We start from the raw sequence: 19339 nt of genomic DNA on the forward strand, positions 1-19339 counted from the left end.
CTGCTTCCTCAAGTAAACTGGACTGGTCAAAACTGAGCAGAGAGGTTATGGCTGGATACTCACTGCGAAAGGACAGTTTTTAAAATAATATTGCATTGCCTCAAGAGGCCCTAATGTGCTCAGATACGAATTGTAAGGACGTGCAACATGCTGAAAAACTCTGTGCCATGTATGATGTTATTGTGAAATGTCTCAATGCTTCCAGTGAACCCTTTTGTAAAAGTAAATGTAAGGTACCCAACATCAGACCTGGGTGGAATGAGTTTGTGGCTGAGCAGTACGCTGAGGCAAGAGAGGCCTTTAGACTCTGGTCAGAGGCAGGTGGGCCTAGACAGGGGGTATTGCTAGATATGGAAAAACGCACAAATGCTAGAGTTAAGTATGCACTTCGTTTTATTAAGAAAAATGAAAACATAATGAGAGCAGACTCGCTTGCCAGAAAGCTACAGAACAACAACCTTACTAACTCCTGGAAAGAGGTCAAAGTAATGAATAACAATAAAACACCCCTACCGTCTGACATTGAAGGTGTTAGTAGCCCAGAAAAAATAGCTGAGATTTGGCGTGAGCACTACCGTAACCATTTTAATTGTGTTAAAAGTAACCCAGTTAGAATCAATCATGAACATATTGATCTCTCTGCAGATATGATAGTTAGGGCAGCAGATGTCTATGATGCCATTAACATGTTGGATAACAACAAAGCCTGCGGTATGGACTGCATTACTGCAGAACATCTAAAATATGCCAGCTATAAGCTCTGCCCTTTGCTTTCCATGTGCTTCAATGGTTGTCTGGTTCATGGTGTCCTGCCAAATGCTATTATGTCTGTAATGTTAGTGCCTGTGCTTAAAGACAAGGCTGGTAAGCTCAACAGTATTGACAATTATCGACCTATTGCATTAGCCAGTATCTTGTCTAAAGTACTGGAGAGAATAGTGTTAACAAAGCTAGAAATGTATGTCCTTACTACTGACAATCAGTTTGGGTTCAAAAGAAAACATGGAACTGACCTGTGTATCTATGCTTTTAAAGAGATTGTGTTCAGGTACACAAGCCTGAATTCATCTGTATTCCTATGTTTTATTGATGCGTCCAAGGCATTTGATAGAATTAATCATGAACAATTGTTTGTAAAATTGCTAGATAGAGGTGCCCCTAAATTTTTAGTGAGAATTTTAGTGTTTTGGTATGCCCATCAAACGTTTCAGGTTAAATGGGACAATGTTGTATCTGCTCCATTCTGTGTTAGTAACGGAGAGCGGCAAGGAGGAATTTTGTCCCCTATTTTATTTAATGTTTATATGGATGAATTATCAAATCAGTTAAATAGGTTAAAAACTGGCTGTCTTGTGGGCAACACTATTGTTAATCATCTTATATATGCAGACGACCTGGTCCTGCTCTGTCCATTTAGTGCTGGGCTGCAGCAGATGCTGAAGGTGTGCTCTCAGTATGGCCTTGATTATGATATAAAGTATAACGCTAAGAAAAGCCGCATAATGATAGTTAGAAGCGCTGAGGACAAGAAATCAACTTTTCCGAACTTTTATTTGTCAGACAGTCCTCTTGCTGTGTGTGAGGAAATTAAATACCTAGGTCATGTCATATTCGGTGACAAAGACCTCTACCGACAGCGCTGTAAAATTTATTTTCAAGCTAACATGCTTATGAGGAAGTTTTCTATGTGCTCTGACTCTGTGAAGTGTTCCCTGTTCAGAACCTTTATCACACCGTTATATACTGCTCAATTGTGGTCTAACTATAAGAAAAAGAGTATGCAGAGGCTCAAGGTAGCATATAATGATGCAATGAGGTTGCTGCTTCGTGTCCCTGGGTGGCATAGTGCCAGTCAATTGTTTGTGTCCACTAGAGTGCCAACCTGTGAGGCACCCTTAAGACAGCTGATGTTTAGTTTTATGTGTCGCCTGGACAAGTCAGAGAACCACATAATTGAAGCCCTAGTCAGCCCTCTGAAAAGCTGCTATAGCTTCACTTCTAGGCTAAGACGGCATTGGTGCAATAGCTTGTATATCTTATAGGCTAATATGCGATTTTTAATGTATTTTTGTATCTCCTTATACTGTATGATGTGTTATATGGACCTGTGTCTGAAATAAAGCTTTATTATTATTAATTGTCATTAGAACAGAAGGATCCAGAATCTTACCAGCTGTGTGATGGAGTGAATGCACAGTTGACTCCTCATGTGTTAATTGGATCGTCCTAGTGGGCAGAGTCGAGCTGGTCTTGAGATTCAGGAATAATGAGACCTTGACTAGAGACGTCCACTTTACGTGCTTATGACACTTCTGACACCATGTAAATATGCAAACTACAATCTGGAGTTCAAGATCATCTTTAATCGGTACCCATAGTATAGCGGTATAGCGGATTGTTAGTTCATCGTTACCGCTTCCCAGACTGACCAGTATAGCAAGTGGGTGTTAGTATGAAGCATACAGTAAGGTGGGGTTAGTGATGCTATTTCTACTATGATTGGTTCACATGCAATAACCAATCTACAGACGTAAATAACAATTGTGTCAAAGGGGGAGCTTGGAGTATTTCAGAAATACAATAACTAAATTAAGTTAAATAACTAAACTAGTTTAACAAAAAATGTTTGTGTGTATTGAAGTGTTTTGAATATAAAATTAAAAAGCATTTGTTCAGGGTATTTTAGCGTTGTAAATGTATCTGCATGCTTTTGAAAGCTTTCCATGACGAGCACAAACACATGTTTTGTTCTTCAATCAGATATTCAATGCCCGAAGCCCAAGCTTTCTGAACATCTCAACATCACAGAAGGATCTAAATCTGTATATAGAAACAATGATGAAATCACCTTCGCCTGCTATGATGGTTATGTGATGGATGGAAAGAGTGTCATTAAATGTGGAGGGGACGGTAAATTTGTTCCCTCACCGCCCACCTGCAAACGTGGTGAGTGAACCATTCCTACACTAGAGGCTAGAACTGCATCTGCAATGAAAGGCAATTCCCAGTAAACATTGCGTCTCGGTGGCTTGCTCCTCTTAACTCCTGTAAACTCTTTAAAAGTTGAGCTTTTGTGATTTAAGAGTACAATAGACAATATGTGCAGGAGTGGGCCATTCGGCCCCTTTGGGCCAGCACCGCCATTCACTGATACAATGCGTTAACCACTGAGATCACAGCACCGATCTCTGTGGCATGGAACTGCCTACATCTTGGACCTGAAACATGAACTATTTCTCTCGCCACACATGCCGTTTGTACTTTAGACTTTCAACATCAGCAATATTTACTTTCCAATGTGTCTGTAAACAATAGCAACCATGGATCTCATTTAGAAATGTAAGCAATCTTACTTCTAAAGAGGAAGGAAGATTCTAAGGGGAATAAGGGGCATCTGTGGCTAACAAGGGAAGTAGAGGACAGTATAGAAATAAAAGAGACGAGGCATAGCAAAGCTGAGCGGGAAGCCAGAGGATTGGGAACATTTTAAAGAGCAACAGAAGATAAGTAAAAAGGCAATACGGGGAGAAAAGATGACGTATGAAGGTAAGCTAGCCAAGAATATAAAGGAGGATAGTAAAAGCTTCTTTAGGTATGTGAAGAGAAAAAAAATAGTTAAGACAAACTTAGTTAAGACCTTGAAGACAGAAACAGGTGAATTTATTATGGCAGAATGGCAGACAGTGACTAGTGGGGTACCGCAAGGCTCGGTGCTGGGACCACAGCTATTTACAATAATAATGATAATGATGGATGGGATTTATATAGCGCCTTTCTAATACTCAAGGCGCTTTACATCGCATTATTCATTCACTCCTCAGTCACACTCGGCGGTGGTAAGCTACTTCTGTAGCCACAGCTGCCCTGGGGCAGACTGACGGAAGCGTGGCTGCCAATCTGCGCCTACGGCCCCTCCGACCACCACCAATCACTCACACACATTCACACACAGGCTAAGGTTGGTGAAGTGTCTTGCCCAAGGACACAACGACAGTATGCACTCCAAGCGGGATTCGAACCGGCTACCTTCCGGTTGCCAGCCGAACACTTAGCCCATTGTGCCATCTGTCGTCCCATCAATATACATCAATGATTTGGATGAAGGGATTCAAAGTAACATTAACAAATTTGCAGATGACACAAAGCTGGGTGGCAGTGTGAACTGTGAGGAACATGCTAAGAGAATGCAGGGTGACTTGGACAAGATGGGTGAGTGGGCAGATGCAGTTTAATGTGGATAAATGTGAGGTTATCCACTTTGGTGGCAAAAACAGGAAGACAGATTATTATCTGAATGGTGTCAAATTGGGAAAAGGGGAAGTACAAAGAGATCTGGAGGTCCTTGTTCATCACTAAAGCCAAGATGTTTAGGCGCTAAAAACCTCTGAAATAGGCAGGCAAATAGGCATAATAAAATTACAAAAAAGGCAGGAAAAAGGGATTTATTGGCATAAAAAGGCATGTATTTCCACCACCAAAATATAGTTTAAAATGTTAATATAAAGGTATTTTACATTAAACGACCAAAGTTGCCTGGTTGCACATAGTTACTAGCATGTTTATCAAATTATTTGGTAAGTAAGTAAGTAAGTAAATTTTATTTATATAGCACGTTTTAAGTCAACTCGCATTGACCCCAAAGTGCTTTACATAAATTAAATAATAAGTTTCCATACAAACCATAGAAAAAGGTTAAAAAAAATGAATAAAATGGACACAACACATTATAGAGTTCAACACAAACGTCCCCCCACAGCAGAATCAAAACATTTCCACTGTGGGGAAAGGCACCAGAAAGTTAAGTCAGCCAGTCCGATGATTTTCAGGGCCCTCTTGCCGTGAAGATGGAACTTCGGCGCCGGGTGAAACATTCCTCAGCGGCTTGGAAAAATCTGGAGCGGCTGCCTCCTTACTGGAGACCAGGGCACTTGTAGTCCTCAGGCCGCGCCGGTTGGAGCTCCGACCCCGGCGAACTCGATCCCTGGCTCTGCGGCGCTCCAAATCCAGCGCCGCCCGCCCGCAGCCCCAGCTCCGCGATGTTGGGATCGACGGCCACAACACTCCGGAGCTTACCACACGGCGACCCGGTAAGGCATTGCCCGCTCCGTGTTGGTATCCCAGCGCTGTGCCACCGCCGCCGAAGCTGTAGTTCCGGCCGGTCCCGACAGGAAACGCCGCTCCATTCTCGATGGTAGGCCGCGAGGACGGGGCGAAGAAGCAGCTTGGAGGGATGCTGCCTTTCCGACCAGTTAGGTGACTAAGAAATAAAGTTTCCCCCCTCCCCACCCCCACCCCCCACATAGAAGACCTCCACTAACATTTTTTAACAGGACTTAGAATAAAATAAAATAAAAAAAGGTGTAGAGACGGACTGCGGGCAGGCTGCCATACACAGACGGCGCCCACTCCCGCACATCCGCCATTTTCACTGGTGTTAAACTGTGCCGTCTGTCAGACAGAATGTGCTTCAGTTGTGAAAACCTTCTATGCACCCCAGCTGAGGTCACTGGTGCATACCCGAAACAAGCTACAGACTCTATATTCATGTCGATATCTTGTGCATAACAACCACCTTTGAGAACTTTAGCTATGTTTTGTATTTCTTCAAGGTCTTTGTTAACTAAAATCACTCACCTTTTCCTTGTATGTCTTTACCTACATCGCCAGGAACTTTAGGAATATAGTCAGTTACTTTGTTGAAAACCTGCAAGTTATTCACTAATGTTTCGCCATGTTTCTCAAGTGAAGTGATGACTTGTGGGAAGTTTGCAAAATTGGAAGCAATAAACACAAGATCGCGGTGGAGGGACTTTTTCTGCATGATTTCACTGACTGCAGTAGATTCTTTTTCTTCAAAACTGTTGCAGATTTATTTTACCTTTACAAAATTTGCAGCATAGTAGAGTACTGCATAGCCAAATACCCCACCTCGTCAAAACGTGCTGAGGTAGCGGAATCTCGGGTGCCATTTCCTTGAACAACTGCACGCGTGACGGTGCTTTGAGGAAGATTTTCTTGACATTGGAAACAAGGCGATCGACATTTGGAAACAAGTTGTATGTGCTCGTGTTTTATACCTTCTGGCCAAAGTACAGCAAATGAAGATGTAAACAACCGAGCAATAGTTGAGCTGCTTGACTTATCCAATACTTCCGATTTCAACAAATGCTCCTTTGATGGTTGACCTGCGTCCAGTTTACCGATGACCACATTGGTGACATATCTCCCCACAGCATCGGTTGTCTACTCTATTGAGATCCATATTTTGTTGCATGCAACTTCATCTCTAAGTTTCTGCACAACAATGTTGAAGTTGCTGTCAACATAATTTGTCCGTAATGATGACTCGCTTGGTCTATGTTCCTCTGTGTATTTCTCTAAAACATCTCTGAGACATTTATTTTCAAATTTTCACAGTGGAATTCCAGCATCAATGAATGCCTTGCACAGATCATTTAAACTCAGATTTGCGACCGGAAGCAGCAGTAAATGTAGTGAGGAGACAAGCTTGGGTATTTCGCTTGGGTACTCTACACCCTAGCGGTATCAACATTGACTTCTATAATTTTAGATAGCCCTTGTCTTCCCCCTCCCCCTCCCGCTTCCCAGCTCTCCTTCTAGTCCTACTGTCTCTGCCTCTTCCTTCCTTCCCGCCCCCCCACATCAGTCTGAAGAAGGGTCTTGACCCAAAACGTCGCTTATTCCTTCTCTCCATAGATGCTGCCTCGCCAGCTGAGTTTCTCCAGCATTTTATGTCCACCTTCGATTTTTCCAGCATCTGCATTACTTTCTTAAATAGATCTTGGAGAAGATCTTGAACTAGCGGCACGAACGAATGAATGACCGACGGTGGCGCCCCCGGTTTCACTACGGTGGTGGAAATATTCTTGTAATTTATACTATGTTAACATGTTAATAATAACTTATTAATATTAACATGTTAACATAGAAATCGTCATTGTAATCACGGTACAACTAGAGAAAATAGCACGACCTTTTAGCAAAAAAGACTTTAGGCACTCGATCATGAAAAAGGCATTATCTTGGTGAAATCATCAAAAAAGGCACGAAAAGGTGCATGGCATTTTTGGCAAAATCCTGGCCCTATTCGTCAGTCACTGAAAGTAAACATGCAGGTACAGCAGGCAGTGAAGAAAGCTAATTGGCCTTCATAACAAGAGGAGTTGAGTAAAGGAGCAAAGAGGTCCTTCTCCAGTTGTACAGAGCCCTAGTGAGACCACACCTGGAGTATTGTGTGCAGTTTTGGTCTCCAGATTTGAGGAAGGACTTTCTTGCTATTGAGGGAGTGCAGCGTAGGTTCACGAGGTTAATTCCCGGGATGGCGGGACTGTCATATGTTGATAGAATGGAGCGGCTGGGCTTGTATACTCTGGAATTTAGAAGGATGAGAGGATATCTTATTGAAACGTATAAGATTATTAAGGGAATGGACACGCTAGAGGCAGGAAACATGTTCCTGATGTTGGGGGAGTCCAGAACCAGGAGCCACAGTTTAAGAATAACGGGTAAGCCATTTAGAACAGAGATGAGGAAACACTTTTTCACCCTAAAAGTTGTGAATCTGTGGAATTCTGTCTCGGAAGGCAGTGGAGGCCAATTCTCTGGATGCTTTCAAGAGAGAGTTAGATAGAGCTCTTAAAGATGGTGGAGTCGAGGGATATTGCGAGAAGGCAGGAACAGAGTACTGATTATGGATGGTCAGCCATGATCACGTTGAATGGTGGTGCTGGCTCGAGGAGCTCGAGGACAAAGGACATTTATTGTCACATACACCAATTGGTGAAGTGAAATTTGAGTTGCCATTTGCAGCACACCAATAAAAATAAAACACATTAAAGAATTTAACATTGAACATAAAAACATTCCCCCACAATGTTTCCCACTGTGAGGGAAGGCAACAAAGTCCTCTTCCTCTTGTTCACCCATGGTCGGGCCTACTGAGGCCTCCGCAGTCGCCGTGACTGTGGCCCAATGTTACAGGTTCTCTAGCCGGATGATGGAGCTCCGGAGTAGGGAGAACACTCTCAGCGGCTTGGAGTGTCTGGAATGGCCGCTTCGTCCTCAGAGACCGCGGCTCCCGAAGTCCACAGGCCGCGCTGGTCGGAGCTCCAAGACTGGTGATCTCGGCGAAAGATCCCAGGCTCCGCGGTGTTTAAACCCAGCGCCGCCCGCAGCTGGACGCTCCGCGGTTGGAGTCGGTGGTCTCAGCACTCTAGAGCTTACCGCACGGTGACCCGCGTAAGTCATCGTCCACTTCGCGATGGTGCTTCAGCGCTGTGCCGCCGCCGAAGCTGAAGTTCTGGCCGGTCCCGGCAGGAAACGCCGCTCCAATCCCGTTGGTAGGCAGCGAGGAAGGGGCGAAGATGGGGCTCGGAGGAAAGCCGCAACCCCGACCAGGTAGGGACTGAGAAATGCAGTTTCCCCCTTCCCCTCCCCACCACCCCCCACATAAAAAGACTAGACCTCCAAAACAAAAACTTTCAACACGCTAAAAATAAAAAAAAGTTGAAAGGACAAACAGCTGCAGGCAGGGCAGCCTTACTCGGCGAGGAGAATGCCTGCTCCTGTATCTATTGTCTATTGTCATGAATGGATCTGGATGCTTTTCATTGCTTTTGGATGTCCGGTAGAAACACATGCTTTGTTCTTCAATCAGATGTCAAATGCCTGCAGCCCAAGCTTTCTGAACATGTCAACATCACACAAGGATCTAAATCTGTATATATATACGAGGATGCAATCACCTTCACCTGCGATGATGGTTATGTGATGGATGGCCAGCGTGTCATTATATGTGAAGGGGACGGTAAATTTGTTCCCTCACCGCCCACCTGCAAACGTGGTGAGTGAACCATTCCTAAACTAGAGGCTAGAACTGAATCTCGCCTCTACCCTTCGACCAAGGGGAGACCCTAACAGGAGACGAATCTCCCGCTGGCATAGCTCTAGGGGTCACTGAGACACACAAGCTCCCCGACCACGACAAGGTTGCAATCCAACGGGGAGATAGAACTGCATCTGCAATGAAAGGCTATTCCCAGTAAACGTTGGCCTCGGTAGCTTGCTCCTCTTATCTCCTGTAAACTCTTTAAAAGCTGAGCTTTTGTGATTTAAGATTAAGATAAATATTGCTCACATTTCCAAATGAGATCCATGGTTGCTATTGTTTACAGACACATTGGAAAGTAAATGTTGCTGATGTTGAAAGTCTAAAGTACAAACTGCATGTGTGGAGAGAGAAATAGTTAATGTTTCAGGTCGGTGACCAAGATGTAAGCAGTGCCGTGCCGCGGGGACCTGTTGAGAAACAAAATTAATTTGCTGGCAGTACACGTGGCAATTAAACACTCCAGACTCTACTAGAATACAAAAACAGCGATGTAATGCTGAGGCTCTATAAGGCAATGATTCAGAGCACATTTGGAATATTGTGAGCAATTTTGGGCCCCATATCTGAGGAAGGATTTGCTGGCGCTGGAGAGGGTCCAGTGGAGGTTGACAAGAATGATCCCAGGAATGAGTTGGTTATCATAGGGTGAAAGTTCGACGGCACTGGGCCAGTAGTCGCTGGAGTTTGGAAGGATGAGATTTCATTGAAACTTGCTGACTAGTGAAAGGCTTGGATAGAGTGGAGAGTATGTTTCTACTAATGGGAGAGTCTAGGACCAGAGTCCATAGCCTCAGAATAAAAGGACGTATCTTTAAAAAGGAGACAAAGAGGATTTTCTTTAGTCAGAGGGTGATGAATCTGTGGAATTCATTGCCTCACGGCTGTGGAGGCCATTAATGGATATTTTTAGGGCAGAGGTAGACAGATTCTTGATTAGTACGGGTGTCGGGGTTATGGCGAGAAGGCAGGAGAATGGGGTCCAGAGGGAAAGATAGATCAGCCATGATTGAATGGTGGAGTACACCTGATGGGCCGAATGGCCTAATCCTGCTCCTACAACTTATGGACTTGAACGGAAACCGGACAGGCTTTTGTGTCGAGACGTTAGAAAATTCTTGCAAACTTGTGGCATGCGTGAGATTCCTTCACACGAATGACTGATGTGTGACTGTCAGAGTGAATCTTCCTGGATCCATTTGTCAGCTTCAACTTTTGTTTTCGTTACGTCGACAGTATCATGAATGGATCTGGATGTTTTTCATTGCTTTTAGTTGTCCGGTAAAAACACATGCTTTGTTCTTCAATCAGATGTCGAATGCCTGCAACCCAAGCCTTCTGAACATGTCAACATCATAGAAGGTTCTAGATCTGTATATAGAAACGATGATGAAATCACCTTTGCCTGCTTTGATGGTTATGTGATGGATGGCCAGCATGTCATTAAATGTGGAGGGGACGGTAAATTTGTTCCCTCACCGCCCACCTGCAAACTTGGTGAGTGAACCATTCCTACACTAGAGGCTAGAACTGAATCTGCTTAGTTACTTACTTACTGCCTATTCTGCCTCCTGGCATGTAGGGCAGCAACGAAGGTCCTCCACTCCTGGAGGTCATTCATGCCCAGTAGTGTTGATTCCTTCAGTTGCTGTTTACGTAACATATTTGTTTTACGAAACCCCCAGCCTGGAGGACCAGTGAATCGCTCTTCGTCTCGCCTCTACCCTTCGACCAAGGGGAGACCCTAACAGGAGACGAATCTCCCGCTGGCATAGCTCTAGGGGTCACTGAGACACACAAGCTCCCCGACCACGACAAGGTTGCAATCTAACGGGGAGATAGAACTGCATCTGCAATGAAAGGCTATTCCCAGTAAACGTTGGCCTCGGTAGCTTGCCCCTCTTATCTCCTGTAAACTCTTTAAAAGTTGAGCTTTTGTGATTTAAGAGTAAGATAAATATTGCTCACATTTCTAAATTAGATCCATGGTTGCTATTGTTTATGGACACATTGGAACGTAAATATTGCTGATGTTGAAAGTCTAAAGTACAAACTGCATGTGTGGAGAGAGAAATAGTTCATGCTTCAGGTCGGTGACCAAGGTGTAAGCAGTTCCGTGCCGCGGGGATCGGGGCTGTGATCTCAGTGGTTAACGCATTGTATCAGTGTTTTGGCCTTTATGTTTGGAGAAATGCATTGAATACATTTGGTAAAGAATGAATAGAACAAGTACGTCATCATCGTCTACAGCTCCGTATTCATCACCGTCATCCCCACTAAACCTACAATCAAAGGCGTACAACAGAACCTCTGTTTGTTCTGATTACTTTGGCACCTCAACTCTTTGGTGGGAACAAAAGGAGAGAAGCTCCAGTACTGGGTGAATGGGTCAGGCAGCATCTGTGGGCAGTTGGTGTTTCTGATCCAGATCCTTCTGTCTAGATCAGAGGTACGGTCTGAAATATTGCCTGCCCACTTTACTCTCCAGATACTGCCCGGCCTACTGAGTTCCTCCTGCTTCTCTCCCTGCCTTACTAGAAATCCCAGCATCCACAAAAGCCAGCTCTGTTCCTCTTCCCACAGATACCGCCGACCCTGCTGAGTAACATCTGCACCTTTTCTTGTTTCTTCATTTGCTGGGGTTCCATGATTGCAACTTTAATCCTCTATTCTTTCTTCACAGGTGCCGAGGCGAGCAGCGGAAAGAATGTTGGTAAGTTTGGAAACCCAGATAATTCACGCTGTTCTCTATTTTTATCGTCTATGTTAAACATGCACAAGGATTGACACAGTTTTGGTATTGGTACTGAAATACAGTGAGAGATTTTGCACAGAGGGTGGTTGGTGTATGGAACGAGCTGACAGGTGGTAGTTGAGGCAGGTAGTCTAACAACAGTGGGCAGGTACATGGGTAGGGAAGGTTTAGAGGGATACGTGCCAATGTGGGCAGGTGGGACTGGTGTAGATGGGGCATCTTGGTCAGCATGGGGGTGTCGTGCTTAACTTTCTTTGGCATAGAAACATAGAAATTATGTGCAGGAGTAGGCCATTCGGCCCTTCGAGCCTGCACCGCCATTCAATATGATAATGGCTGATCATCCAACTCAGTATCCCGTACCTGCCGTCTCTCCATACCCTCTGATCCCCTTAGCCACAAGGGCCACATCTAACTCCCTCTTAAATATAGCCAATGAACTGGCCTCGACTACCCTCTGTGGCAGAGAGTTCCAGAGATTCACCACTTTCTGTGTGAAAAAAGTTCTTCTCATCTCGGTTTTAAAGGATTTCCCCATTAACCTTAAGCTGTGACCCCTTGTCCTGGACTTCCCCAACATCGGGAGCAATCTTCCTGCATCTAGCCTGTCCAACCCCTTAAGAATTTTGTAAGTTTCTATAAGATCCCCTCTCAATCTCCTAAATTCTAGAGAGTATAAACCAAGTCTATCCAGTCTTTCTTCATAAGACAGTCCTGACATCCCAGGAATCAGTCTGGTGAACCTTCTCTGTACTCCCTCTATGGCAATAATGTCCTTCCTCAGATTTGGAGACCAAAACTGTACTCAATACTCCAGGTGTGGTCTCACCAAGACCCTGTACAACTGCAGTAGAACCTCCCTGCTCCTATACTCAAATCCTTTTGCTATGAAAGCTAACATACCATTCGCTTTCTTCACTGCCTGCTGCACCTGCATGCCTACTTTCAATGACTGGTGTACCATGACACCCAGGTCTCGCTGCATCTCCCCTTTTCCTAGTCGGCCACCATTTAGATAATAGTCTGCTTTCCTGTTTTTGCCACCAAAATGGATAACCTCATATTTATCCACATTATACTGCATCTGCCAAACATTTGCCCACTCACCCAGCCTATCCAAGTCACCTTGCAGTCTCCTAGCATCCTCCTCACAGCTAACACTGCCCCCCAGCTTAGTGTCATCCGTAAACTTGGAGATATTGCCTTCAATTCCCACATCCAGATCATTAATATATATTGTAAATAGCTGGGGTCCCAGCACTGAGCCTTGCGGTACCCCACTAGTCACTGCCTGCCATTGTGAAAAGGACCCGTTTACTCCTACTCTTTGCTTCCTGTTTGCCAGCCAGTTCTCTATCCACATCAATACTGAACCCCCAATGCCGTGTGCTTTAAGTTTGTAAACTAATCTCTTATGTGGGACCTTGTCGAAAGCCTTCTGGAAGTCCAGATACACCACATCCACTGGTTCTCCCCTATCCACGCTACTAGTTACATCCTCGAAAAATTCTATAAGATTCGTCAGACATGATTTACCTTTTGTAAATCCATGCTGACTTTGTCCAATGATTTCACCACTTTCCAAATGTGCTGCTATCCCATCTTTAATAACTGACTCTAGCAGTTTCCCCACTGCCGATGTTAGACTAACTGGTCTGTAATTCCCCGTTTTCTCTCTCCCTCCCTTCTTAAAAAGTGGGGTTACGTTTGCTACCCGCCAATCCTCAGGAACTACTTCAGAATCTAAAGAGTTTTGAAAGATTATTACTAATGCATCCACTATTTCTGGAGCTACTTCCTTAAGTACTCTGGGATGCAGCCTATCTGGCCCTGGGGATTTATCGGCCTTTAATCCATTCAATTTACCCAACACCACTTCCCGGCTAACCTGGATTTCACTCAATTCCTCCAACTCCTTTGACCCGCGGTCCCCTGCTATTTCCGGCAGATTATTTATGTCTTCCTTAGTGAAGACGGAACCAAAGTAGTTATTCAATTGGTCCGCCATATCCTTGTTCTCCATGATTAACTCAGTGGGCGATCACACATCCACGGCCCTCAGCCTCAGTACCGGCTCTCCACAGGGCTGCGTGCTGAGCCCCCTGCTCTACACCATCTACACACATGACTGCATCCCCGCCCACCACAGAAACACCATTGTCAAATTTGCGGATGACACTACGGTGGTGGGACTCATCTCCGGGGGGGACGAGTACGCCTCCCGGGATGAGGTGGAGCAGCTGACAGTGTGGTGTGGAGAAAATAACCTGCTCCTTAACACCTTAAAGACCAAGGAGATAATAATAGACTTCAGGAAGAATAAAACGGACATGGTACCATTAATTATCAGAGGGGACTGTGTGGAGAGGGTGGCGGATTTCCGCTTCCTGGGAATCCATATTGAGGAGGACCTGACGTGGAGCGTGAACACCTCTGCGCTGCTGAAAAAGGTCCAGCAGAGACTGCACTTCCTGAGGGTGCTCAGGAAGAATAACATCACTCAGAGACTGCTGCTGTCCTTTTATCGGTGCTCCATTGAGAGCCTCCTAACATACTGTGTATGCGTATGGTACACCAGCTGCACAGCGGCTCAGAGGAAAGCGCTCCAGAGGGCCATTGACAACGCCCAGAGGATTGCCGGATGCCCTCTCCTTACCTTGGAGGACTTACACAGTTCCCGCTGCATCAAAAAATCCCAGAGTATTATAAAGGACATTTCCCACCCCGGACACTCCCTGTTTGAACTGTTACCGTCAGGCAGACGGTACAGATCTACAAGGACAAGGACAAACAGACTTAAAAACAGTTTTTACCCCACTGCTATAAAGACACTAAATGTAGCCGCCAAGGAACGCAGGGGCGATACATACATACATGAAATCGACAGAAGGATGTAGGGCTGGGTGTTTATGCGTGCTATTTTTATGATATTTATTTTAGTTGTTTATCTTTTTAAATATTTTACTTTGTATGTATCGTTAGCTTTTAGAAATGTTTGAATGGTGCACTGACTGGCTGACATTTTACAATTTCGTTGTACATGGTTCATGTTACAATGACAATAAAGAAACTATTCTAAAACTATTCTATTCTATTCTATTCTACCTGTTTCTGACTGCAAGGGACCTACATTTGTTTTAACTAATCTCTTTCTTTTCACATATCTATAAAAACTTTAGCAGTCAGTTTTTATGTTCCCTGCCAGTTTTCTTTCATAATCTATTTTTCCTTTCCTAATTAAGCCCTTTGTCCTCCTCTGCTGGTCTCTGAATTTCTCCCAGTCCTCCGGTATGCTGCTTTTTCTGGCTAATTTGTACGCATCATCCTTCGCTTTGATACTATCCCTGATTTCCCTTGTTACAAAGGACATTCACAAAGGACATTTATTATCACATACACCAATTGGTGTAGTGAAATTTGACTTGCCATTGCAGCACACGAATAAAGATAAGACACAACATTAAAGAATTTAACAATAAACATAAAAACATCCTCCCACAATGGTTCCCACTGTGGGGGAAGGCAGCAAAGTCCAGTCCCGTCCCCTGTTCACCCATAGTCGGGTCTATTGTGGCCACCGCAGTCGCTGCTACGGCAGTCCGATGTTTTCAGGCCCTCTTGCCGAGAAGATGGAACTCTGGCGTCGGGTGAACACTCCTCAGCAGCTTGGAATGTCTGGAGCGGCCGCTTCCTCCCCGGAGACCGCAGCACCCAAAGTCCTCAGGCCGCGCTGGTTGGAGCTCCGACTCTGGCGATCTCGGATCTCGGTGTTTTAAATCCAGTGCTGCCCGCGGCTGGACGCCCGCAGCCACAGCTCCTCGATGTTGGAGTCGGCGGTCACAGCACTCCGGAGCTTACCGCACAGCGACCCGGTAAGGCTTCGCCCGCTCCGTGATGGTGTCCCCGCGCTGCGCCGCCGCCGAAGCTGGGGTTCTGGCTGGTCCCGACAGGAAACGCCGCTCCAGTCCGATGGTAGGCCGTGAGGAAGGGGCAAAGAAGCAGCTCGGAGGGAAGCCGCCTCTCCGACCAGGTGGGGACTAGGAAATAAAGTTTCCCCCTTCCCCTCCCCCCCCACCCACCACATAAAAGACTAGAAGACCTCCAAAATACTTTTAACTCACTAAAATTTAAAAAAGGGTGAAAGGACTAACAGCTGCTGGCAGGGCAGCCATACTCGACGGTGCCCCCTTCGATGTAGTTATCCACGGATGTACTACCTTCCCTGATTTATTCTTTTGCCAAACTGGGATGAACAATTTTTGTAGTTCATCCATGCAGTCTTTAAATGTCTTCCATTGCATATCCACCGTCAACCCTTTTAGAATTAATTGCCAGTCAATCTTGGCCAATTCACGTCTCATACCCTCAAAGTTACCTTTCTTTAAGTTCAGAACCATTGTTTCTGAATTAACAATGTCACTCTCCATCCTAATGAAGAACTCAACCATATTATGGTCACTCTTGCCCAAGGGGGCACGTACAACAAGACTGCTAACTAACCCTTCCTCATTACTCAATACCCAGTCTAGAATAGCCTGCTCTCTCGTTGGTTCCTCTACATGTTGATTTAGATAACTATCCTGCATACATTCCAAGAAATCCTCTTCCTCAGCACCCCTGCCAATTTGATTCACCCAATCTATATGTAGATTGAAGTCACCCATTATAACGGTTTTGCCTTTGTCGCACGCATTTCTAATTTCCTGTTTGATACCATCTCCAACTTCACTACTACTATTAGGTGGCCTGTACACAACACCCACCAGCGTTTTCTGCCCCTTAGTGTTTCGCAGCTCTACCCATACCGATTCCACATCCTCCAAACTAATGTCCTTCCTTTCCATTGCGTTAATCTCCTCTCTAATCAGCAACGCTACCCCACCTCCTTTTCCTTTCTCTCTATCCCTCCTGAATATTGAATACCCCTGGATGTTCAGCTCCCAGCCTTGGTCACCCTGGAGCCATGTCTCCGTGATCCCAACTATATCATAGTCATTAATAGCTATCTGCACATTCAACTCATCCACCTTATTACGAATGCTCCTTGCATTGAGACACAAAGCCTTCAGGCTTGTTTTTACAACACTCTTACCCCTTATACAATTATGTTGAAAAGTGGCCCTTTTTGATTTTTGCCCTGGTTTTGTCTGCCTGCCACTTTTACTTTTCACCTTGCTACCTATTGCTTCTACCCTCATTTTACACCCCTCTGTCTCTACGCTCACACATTTAAGAAACCCTTTCCCTTTAACTCCATCCTCCACTATCCCATTCGACACCCCACCCCCCTTATTCAGTTTAAAACCACCCGTGTAGCAGTGGCAAACCTGCCTGCCAGAATGCTGGTCCCACACCTGTTAAGATGCAATCCGTCCCTTTGTACAGTTCCCCCTACCCCAAAACAGATCCCAGTGATCTAAGAATCTAAATCCCTGCCCCGTGCACCAGTTCCTCAGCCACACGTTCAGGTCCCGTATCTCCCTGTTCCTGCTCTCGCCAGCACGAGGAACTGGAAGCAAACCGGAGATAACAACCCTGGAGGTCCTGCTTTTCAGCATTTTTCCGAGCTCTCTAAAGTCACGCAGCAGAATATTCATCCCCTTCTTTCCGACATCGTTTGTGCCGACATGCACTACCACTTCCGGATGTTCACCTTCGCCCTTGAGGATTTTCTGCACTCTGTCCGTGATATCCTGGATCCTGGCACCAGGGAGGCAGCACACCATCCTCACATCCCGTCTGTTGCCGCAGAAACCCCTGTCCATACCTCTCACAATGGAGTCTCCCACTACAATGGCGTTGCCTGCCTTAGGCCTTTTTGGTTTTGGCTCAACAGCCCTATTCGCATCACAAGCCAGTCCGCCGCCCAGTGTAAACACCTCTTCTGTCCCGACAGATTCTAAGTGGGTGAACCTGTTCACAAGAGGTACAACACCCGGGGACGTTGGCATTCCATGCTTCCCTCCCGTTCTCACTGTCTCCCACCTTCTCTCTTCCAGTACCTTAGGTGTAACAATCGTACTGTAGGACTTGTCGAGGAACGACTCCGTTTCTCGGACGAACCGGAGGTCATCCACTTGCTTCTCCAGTTCCCCAACACGGCCCTTCAGGAGCTCTACCTGGATGCACTTCTCGCATTTGTAGCAGCCAGAGGCACCAGCGGTGTCCTTGACCTCCCACATACTGCAAGCATCGCACTGAATCAGCTTGCCTGACATCTCCTTCTTTCGTCTCTACCTCTCAAGCGTATTGCGTGGTCTCCTCTCCGAAGACTCTCGAGCCAAAGACTCACACTTTTCACAGGGCACTTCACTCACTGCCGCTCGCTAAGAGCCGTCTTGCTTAAATTGACTGATAAATTGCCTGATTTACCAATTTACAAACCAAATTCCTCAGTTTTCAACTGTTTTCCCAGCACTGACTCACTTCTCTCCTCCCACTTGGGCTAGAGCCAATCAGTCGTATCTCTTGCTAACCTCCTGCTGCTGTTGCTCCCAAAACTACAGCAGTTCTGAGTAAAGTCTGCCTGTCCTTGGCCCCTACTTTAACTGTTTTCACGCCTGACTCACTTCTCTCCTCCCACTTGGGCGAGAGCCAATCAGTCGTATCTCTTGCTAAACTCCTGCTGCTGTTGCTCCCAAATCTACAGCAGTTCTGAGTAAAGTCTGCCTGTCCTTGGCCTCTACTTTAACTGTTTTCACCCCTCTGACTCACTTCTCTCCTCCCACTTGGGCTAGAGCCAATCAGTCGTATCTCTTGCTAAACTCCTGCTGCTGTTGCTCCCAAATCTACAGCATCTTTGCATCAGTTTGAACTGTGGAAGGGCTTTGTGCGTTTGATGTAAATGTACAGCTTGTTATTTGCTACTTTGGGCCCATCAGCAAGGACATGGCAGAGATCGGGTGGAGAGTTAACGAGGGCAGCATATACACAAAGCATGGCATGGCCCTGGAGAGTGATGTAGAGCAGAGAGGCTTCAAGTACAGAGTTCCCTGGAAATGAGGCACCACTGTCAGGACGGTGAAGGTGGTATATGACATGACTAACTTCATTGGACAGGACATTGAATACAAGAAGTAAGACATTGGTGAGACTGCACCTGGAATATTGTGTGCAGATCTGGTCCCCATGCTACAGAAAGGATATGATTAAGCTAGAGGGGATGCTAGATTGTTAAGGATGTTGCTGGGACTATAAGGCTCAAGTTATAAGTAAAGACTAGATAGGTGGGGACTTTTTTCCTTGGAGTGTAGTAAGGTGAGGGGGGACCCTTGAAGAGATTTATAAAATATAGGGCGGGTAGTCAGCCTTTTTCCAAGCGGAAAGTCTAAAACTCGGGGGCATAGATTTAACGTGAAAGGGGAAAGATTAAAGAGGACAGGAGAGGCATGTATTGTACACAGAGGGTAGGAGCTGCCGGAGGGGAACCGTTATGGTGGTTAAAATGCCCTGCAGTCAGTCTGAAGAAGTCTCGACCCCGAGCGTCGCCTATCCATGTTCTCCACAGATGCTGCCTGACCCACTGAGTTACTCCAGCAATCTGAAACTTCACCTATCCATGTTCTCCACAAATGCTGCCTGACCCACTGAGTTACTCCAGCACTCTGTGAAACGTCACCTATCCATGTGCTCCACAGATGCTGCCTGACCCACTGAGTTACTCCAGCACTCTGTGA

The 19339-nt window shown here is 45.6% G+C and overlaps 1 protein-coding gene across 1 annotated transcript in view; it reads left to right on the forward strand.

Annotated features, from left to right (window-relative positions):
* The window catches only part of cr1 (complement C3b/C4b receptor 1 (Knops blood group)), a 791565-nt gene that overhangs the window by 655248 nt on the left and 116978 nt on the right, over positions 1-19339 (forward strand). The window lies entirely within an intron of this gene.

The sequence above is a fragment of the Amblyraja radiata genome, chromosome 24, assembly GCF_010909765.2.
Source record: "Amblyraja radiata isolate CabotCenter1 chromosome 24, sAmbRad1.1.pri, whole genome shotgun sequence".
In the NCBI taxonomy this organism is placed as follows: domain Eukaryota; kingdom Metazoa; phylum Chordata; class Chondrichthyes; order Rajiformes; family Rajidae; genus Amblyraja; species Amblyraja radiata.